The sequence below is a fragment of the Triticum urartu genome, unplaced genomic scaffold, assembly GCF_003073215.2.
Source record: "Triticum urartu cultivar G1812 unplaced genomic scaffold, Tu2.1 TuUngrouped_contig_842, whole genome shotgun sequence".
NCBI classification, from domain to species: Eukaryota; Viridiplantae; Streptophyta; class Magnoliopsida; order Poales; family Poaceae; genus Triticum; species Triticum urartu.
Genome location: NW_024119367.1, coordinates 11,645 through 19,520, shown reverse-complemented (window position 1 = coordinate 19,520; position 7,876 = coordinate 11,645). Strand labels below are relative to the sequence as shown.

At 48.2% G+C, this 7,876-nt stretch overlaps 1 pseudogene; it reads right to left on the bottom strand.

Annotated features, from left to right (window-relative positions):
• Nucleotides 1-3,005: 3,005 nt before the first annotated feature.
• LOC125531925 lies at nucleotides 3,006-7,532 on the bottom strand (annotated as a pseudogene).
• Between the last annotated feature and the right edge of the window lie 344 nt (nucleotides 7,533-7,876).

The following is a 7,876-nucleotide window of genomic DNA, read 5'->3' as shown; positions in this document are numbered from 1 at the left end:
ACATGCGGGAGAGGGTCTCATGATGGGTCCTGTACGACCCTGATTTAACTGGTGGGGTGGGCGCTGATGCCCGTAAAGCCTCCGTAATTGTCCGTTGATGTAGCAAAGCCGGCGTACATGTGTGTGTGTGTGTGTGTGTGTGTGTGTGTGTGTGTTTGTGCAACTGCACACAAAAAAGAAGGAGCCGGCTATGTTGCTAGCCAGAGCAAAAGAGAGAAAGGCATTCATCGCCTGAAGAGAAAACTGAACCTGTGTCTTGTCTGTAGTTTTTCTCTGGCTTTGCATTTCGTGGAACACCTCCTGAGCGTAGTGAGATCCACCACAACAGAGCGTGAACTGAAGTTCCTGCCAACACAAACCTGTCAAAACCTGCATACAGTGGCATTGAGAGAGACAACAGGGGAAGCAAGAAGGATTGCTAGAGAGAGAGAGAGAGAGAGAGAGAACGATCTGGAGAGAGAGAGAGAGATAGGATTGATAGAAAGACATGTCCCCCGCCATTGCACCGAATCGCCGGATGCGCGGAAGAGGGCAACGGGATGAGGGAATGGGGGCGGCGGCGGAAGTGCTGCATTCACGCCTGCAACGACATTAAACATGGAGGAGCAGGGCCATGCGTGGGTAGTGGCGGGCGGCGCGGTTGCCTCTCGTGTTGGGGAGGCAGGATTCAGAGTGGCAGTTCTGTATCCCGTGATTTGAGGAAATGACAACTGAATGGGTGCATGGGAAATTTCGTCTAGAATTTTTTACTAGATCCAAAATGCCACAGGATCTTCAGCTAGGAACTACTTAGTGGTTGCATCAGGTACTCTGTAGTATTCCACCCGAAAGCTGTCGCGAGTCGTGAGGTCGACGTTCGTGTCACGGCTGAGATAGCATACACTTTGAAAATGTGTTTCATTTTTCACCGGGCCATGTTGGGCAGCGGCGGGCAGCGCGGTTGGCTCTCGTGTTGGGGAGGCAGGATTCAGAGTGGCGTTTTTGTATCCCGTGATTTGAGGAAATGACAACTGAATGGGTGCATGGGAAATTTCGTCTAGAATTTTTTACTAGATCCAAAATGCCACAGGATCTTCAGCTAGGAACTACTTAGTGGTTGCATCAGGTACTCTGTAGTATTCCACCCGAAAGCTGTCGCGAGTCGTGAGGTCGCCGTTCGTGTCACGGCTGAGATAACATACACTTTGAAAATGTGTTTCATTTTTCACCGGGCCATGTTGGGCAGCGGCAGGCAGCGCGGTTGGCTCTCGTGTTGGGGAGGCAGGATTCAGAGTGGCGGTTCTGTATCCCGTGATTTGAGGAAATGACAACTGAATGGGTGCGTGGGAAATTTCGTCTAGAATTTTTTACTAGATCCATGCCACAGGATCTTCAGCTAGGAACTACTTAGTGGTTGCATCAGGTACTCTGTAGTACCACCCGAAAGCTGTCGCGAGTCGTGAGGTTGCCGTTCGTGTCACGGCTGAGATAGCATACACTTTGAAAATGTGTTTCGTTTTTCACCGGGCCATGTTGGGCAGCGGCGGGCGGCGCGGTTGCCTCCCGTGTTGGGGAGGCAGGATTCAGAATGGCGGTTCTGTATCCCGTGATTTGAGGAAATGACAACTGAATGGGTGCGTTATTTGTGGCGCTCGGCAGAGTATCGTCCGCCAATGGTAATTGCTACCTGCAATTGTGGCTTCAGTTCAGATGTGTATAGGCCATTAGATCAGTCATGGTCGGGTTGCGTATCTGAGTGTGAACTTGCTACCAGTGCCGCCTACCCACCAATGGTGCTCTCATCAGGGGACGTGGATCCGACATTCCGACTACAGCCAGGCGCACCGTCGGTCATCGCCCTCATTCTCCAGGTGGTCTTTTTTTTTAACTATTCTACAGGTGTTGTCGACACGGTGAACCGGGTGATCAGCAAAATATGCTGCAGGGCAACCCCATGTTCAGTTCACATTCGCGCAAAGAAAAAACCCGGCAAATTCACCACAATTCCAAACCAAACGAGCGGCAAGATGTCATGTTGCATGTAGATGTTTTGTATGGCTTGAGGATTTGGTACCTTAGCATACACTTTGAAGAGGTGTTTCATTTTTCACCGGGACAGGCGAACCTAAAGACAGCCTTTCATTGGAGCAAAAGGTAACAAAGTTTACTTTGTGGGGGAGGGTACCAGTTAGTACATTGGAATAATCACAGTGAAGAGAACGGAGTGCAAGACTTCCTAACAGAGAAACATACTAACTCACTCCAGGATCAGGATACAGTGAGGTTAAAAACATCAGGGGATTACAGAATCTGAGCGGCATAGCATCCCAGTAATTAAGATCTACTCCTAATAATCAGAAGGCGATGACGGCACTCGCTAATGATGGTGGTGAAGAGATCCTGCGTCTTGCTGGGCCAAAGAAGCCTCCATTGCTGCAGGAAAAGTAATGTGTGAGAGATAACGTCAGTCAGTTGGATGTTCCAAAGAGCCCACCGAACCGCTGTACATCCCAATGCAAAGATAATCAATGCTCCCAGTCGGCTCAGATTTCAGCCATGTAATCATGTCTTGGACCGATGGAGGGTGCCAATTCCAACCCAAAACCTCCCGAACAGAAGGAGCAGACAAAGACAGCAATGAGAAAACAAAAGAAAAGATGATCAGTTGTTTCAGTTTCCCTGCACATGGGACACTTGCTATCAGTAGGCCCATGTCTATGAAGTACTTGTTCTTTTGTAGGGATTCTATTCTATCATGGATAACCTATCATGTTAAAACCAAAATCTTCAAAGGAATTTTTAGCTTCCAGATTTGACCAAATATGGGGTTTGGACTCCGAGATAGGAAAGCCAACGATGCATAAATTTTGTGGTATAAGTTCTGTTACCAGTGAGCTCCCATTACAGCTTCACTTCTTTCAAGAGTTGGCAAATGTACATATAGAGATGCAAGTTTATTTGAATTTTCACGACTCAGGTTCTTTCAGTAGCTCGAAAGATAGCATACCAGGACAAATAACCATCTTACAGGTCGGAAAGGAATACATGCATTGGACACACATAGATAAATTGTTCTTTTTTCTCCCTAAGAGAAGAGGGACACACAAATAGTAACCAAACAGTCACTACAGAAGCATTACATGAACGAATAAACTTCTCCCAGTTACACTGAAATGCTCAAGACTGCCTACCAAAGATTATTCAATAGCACGTAGTACATATATGGGAAAGGATAGTTTACTCACTGTGAAGGGGCGCACCTAACACGGTGATCACCTTACTGAAGCGCTCCGAGGTGATCTGTGCCCACTCACAGACCCTCGGTAAAATTCTTTCGAGGCCTTTATTCCACGCATAATAATTACCCGCCCATATTGTGTTTGTGACCTTTGATTCTATCGTCAGCTGCTCAAGAACACAAGCATTTCCCAAGACACAACACGCCAGCTCAATCTGAGCCTTGTAACAGCGAAATCCGCTCATGAAGACCGTCTTGAGATGATCATGGCGGCGCATACCCGCCACCTCAGCACTGGAGACACCACTGGATATCATATAGAACATCTGCATTGGAAGATTGCAATCATTTGGTCAAACTAATCCAACTACAGTTCTTTTCTGAAGGTCCATATATTAATCTTTCTAAATAAATAAAATTGCACTCGCATGCAAGTGCAATGTCTCCAGTCCGGGTGCAGCATCCAAACAATGGGCCAGTTGAAGAACTTCATTATCGTAATTTGCTTCTCTACAATTTACACTTAGTTGGCAAGTCATATGCCTCAAATGCATAAACATGCCCTGTGGTCTTGCTGGCAGCTTCTGCAACTGAAACATGACCCGGACAAAAAAGATGACATAACAGTAACACCAATTTTGAAGAACTATCTATGAGGTAAGCAAAAAGAAAAAAGAAAAACTAGGCAACCTGTGCATATTTTGATATAACAGCTTGCATATGTAATATCTTTACGGGCAAAATGCTTGGAACTGCAGTGAATGTGTGGGTCACTGCTTTAGTGGCCATAAACATTATTGTTGCCTTCTCTAATTTTGAGCAACCATGAAGCACTATAGGGATCACTTCCCCTCTGTACTCAAAATGAGCAAGATCAACAGCATGAAACTCAACCGTCTTGATATCCCTTGTACTATCAATTAGCAAATGTTGAAGTTTATCGAGTTTGTGTGGTACGCTTAAACTAGTAACACGAGAGCAGCTGATGATCTGCAAGTCCTCAAGTGCTGAACACTTTGCAAGCAAGCCAGGAAAATCCCCGAATATCTGAACAGATTTCAGAACAAGCTTTCTGAGTATTGTAAAGCCACATATTCCTGAGTGTGGCTTTATAGAAACAGCAGCGAGAAACAATGACTGCACAAATGAGCTATCTTGAGCATCTAAGGCCTCAAGAGGGAAGTGGTGAACTCCATATAATGGACCATCAATTATTAGCAGATCAAAATGTATTATCTTCGCCTTTGATGAAGTGGCAAACGAAATCCACCTGTCAAGACGATCAGAGTCTTCTTTGTGCAGGCCACACCTGACGCTGAACTTGTTGACTCATATCCCACTGTGCTGTTGAATAACCGAATCTACAGTCTCAATGAACTTTGCTTGCTTTATTTTGGTACTATCCTGAGCAGCGAACTCGTCATCGCTGTCAGAATCCGGATCACTGAGATCATCAAAACATAGATTACAGTGGAATCTCCAGAGCATTTTTCAACTTGTTGAAACAATGCTTGTCCTCACGGCCTCTTCCAGTGGCAGCAGTGACATTATAACAGGTTGAACCTCCTGCGACAAGAAAGGATATGAACTATAGGTGGGTTGAATTTTGACTAGAACTCACGGCCACCGGTAGACAAAATGAGGATGAAAGTGTATATATTTGAAAAGAGAAATCCGATGCAAACTGCAATTTTTTTGCAGTAGTTTCACTCAGTCCTTCATGATCTTTTCCAGAAAGTTGATTCGTATTCAGCCTGATAACAAATTAAAAGCAAGATGCCCTAAAACATGAGGCAGGAAAATCATGGAGTGGTCAGTAGTTGAAGCCCCGAGGCAACGACTAAAACAGAACACCAAATATTTCCCCTCTACAGGTTCAGATCCGTGGAGAACACAGCAGGCATCACACCAAAGATCAAATTTTCCAGTAAACACTTTATTTCCCTTGCTGTAATGGTAGGGGGGAAACAGAGTAACTGAGCTGACGGAATGGAAGTTAGCAGCCACTTACCGCAGGCAGGTCCTCCATCCGGAAGGACGGCGCGTCGGCGGCGCCGAGCTGGTGCTCCAACCTGGTCAGCTTGCCCGCCACCGCGGCCTCTTCCGTGGGCTGCTGCAGTGAGGGAGGATCCACAGGTTAGTTAATGGCGACAGGAACCCCGCGTCAGCAATGGATCGATCTGTCAGAAACCCCTGCGGGAGAGGAGAGGAGAGAGGATGATAACGCAACTTACTTCCTGATCTAGAGGAGGAGGAGGAGGAGGAGGAGAAGAGGCTGCTTCGTCTTCGCCGGCTCCGGCCATCGCTGTTGCTGCTCCAGTCCGCCGCTTTCCCTGTAACCTCGTGAGGAAGTGGAGGTACCCAGCGGCCAGCGCTGTGTACCACAAAAATGTTGGTTTTTACCTCTTAGAAAATACCGATTACAACATGGATATAGACGCACCATACCAAATTATCAATACATGCACATTCATAATATGTCTACTGAAGAATGTGGTATCAGAGTATCAAGATAGATGAAGTTGTCACAAACGTCTTGCTGCGGACACAAATATAGTCTCCCGCAGAAAGATTATTCTACATAAATAAAACACATCTTCATGTGTTTTGACTCTAAAAATGATCACAATTATAACATTGCTAGTAAATACAAATGAAGGCCACAATTGCAATACAGTAAGTAATGACCTCAATACTTCCAATGCATATCAATATTTATTTTTGTTATGGGTTTATTTTTGGTTTATCATGTACTCCCTCTATAAACTTCTGTAAGACGTTTTAGATCACTAAAATAGTGATATAAAACGTCCTTTAGTGATCTATAACGTCTTATAGAATTTTACAGACGGAGTAGAACATAATGACTTGAAAAGAACAACATTGTGATGCATTGTTTTCTTTTTTGCATGTCATGTCATGATGAAATTTTGTGAGCACTGTCAATGTCACAAAAAAATCAGATTTTTTTATTTTATTTTCAATTTTTCTGGGTTTTGCTGTTCATCCGCGCTCATTTAAGCTTGAGCTCAGAAACACCACGTCCCGTCGTAGAGGGTGATGAAATTATCAAATTCGTCTTCTTGTTTTTTAGAAAAGGAGGATGACCCCCGGCCTCTGCATCTGGGAGATGCATACGGCCACTTTATTGATTATGCTCGAGGACCTTACAAAGTATTACAACAATGTGCCTGAATCCACCATCTTGGCAACATATGCCGCTACTCCTATCCAAAATGATGAAGGGGTGCTAGCTGGGCCACTACCCAAACCTCTCACCTAAGCCTAACATCAAAAGCCGGAAGCCGAAACTCATTCGGAAGCCCCAGCCGAGCCACATACCAGGTCTGGGGCATAATCCGGTCAGACGCACTCGTGTGTTGTCGCCGCCATCATCCATAGTTCTTCAGATCATATTGAGGCTTCTACCTTGTCTGGCCACCCTGCCATCGACGTCACCATGACGCCAGACAGCAACCTCCTCCTGCGCGAGCCCATCTCCGCACGTCGGACGCCGAGTCTCCACAGCGCCATGCCATCGATCTCCGCCGCCATCAAAGTGTGGGATGGAACACCGCTCCACCATCCCTCCAGCCAGCACTTGCTCCAAGACGATGCCCCCAGAAGGGAAAGCGATAGAACGCCATCATCATCCGATCCGGAAGACCCAGATCTGGGGTTTCCCCCTGAGCACCCCGAACCTGATGGCGCAGACTGCCAACGATGCCTCGACCATCGGCAGTAGCTCCACCAGACGAGCGTCGCCTACGTCGCCGCAGCCTCCAAGATGAAGCTGACCAGAATGCATGTGTCGACATCGAACCGCCGCCACTTCCGCTGCCGCTTGAGCAGCCCCCGAGCAACGCCTTCAGGAAGGAGCACGTCACCGTGGTGTCGTCGTCGCTTGGAACAGGGGGGTCTGAGGTTTTCACCTGAGCTCCTGGGAGGGGTGGAAGGAAGGAGATCCTCTCCGAAGCCTCCAACGAGGGAAGCAACACCCAAAGGCACTGCCATCGGAGTGGCCGCCACGCCGGCCAAGAGATTCCCCCGGAACCCTTCCAGCCACCGGATCTGCAAGGCTAGCACCCAAGAACGGTGACCGAAGCCACCAAGGGCCGGATCCGCTGCAGGTCGGAGTAGATCGGGGTCGAGGACGAACATCACCATGGCCACCAACATCCAGTGAGGAACCGCCGCCGCAGCCGAAGCCCACCACCTTCCCGCCATCCACATAGCCAGGGGAGTGGCCCACCTGACCACGCCGGCGCCGCCTGCCGCAGCAGCGCCGCGTGCCACCAGCCATGGCCGCCGCCATGGATCCGAGCCGCAGGCGGGCCGCCAGCCGCGGGGCCCCGCGGGAGAGGAGAGCCGCCGCCGCCACGACGCGGGATTCGCCCGGTTGTGGCCTCCGGCGGCGGCGAGGGGATTAGCTAGAGAAGGGGGGCCCGGCGGCGGCGCGGTTGGGGGCTGCCGCCCGAGTCGCCTACCCTAGGCGACGCGGGGCCCGAGCGGGGGCCCTAGCAAATTCGTCTTCTTGTTGTCGATGAAAATAGTCGAGGATTTTTTTTGTTTGAAAACATAAGGCAATGCATTCACTGAATGAGTCGGTCCGAGTGTACATATTAATTAAACGTAGAACGCAACAGAGTGAGCGAACAA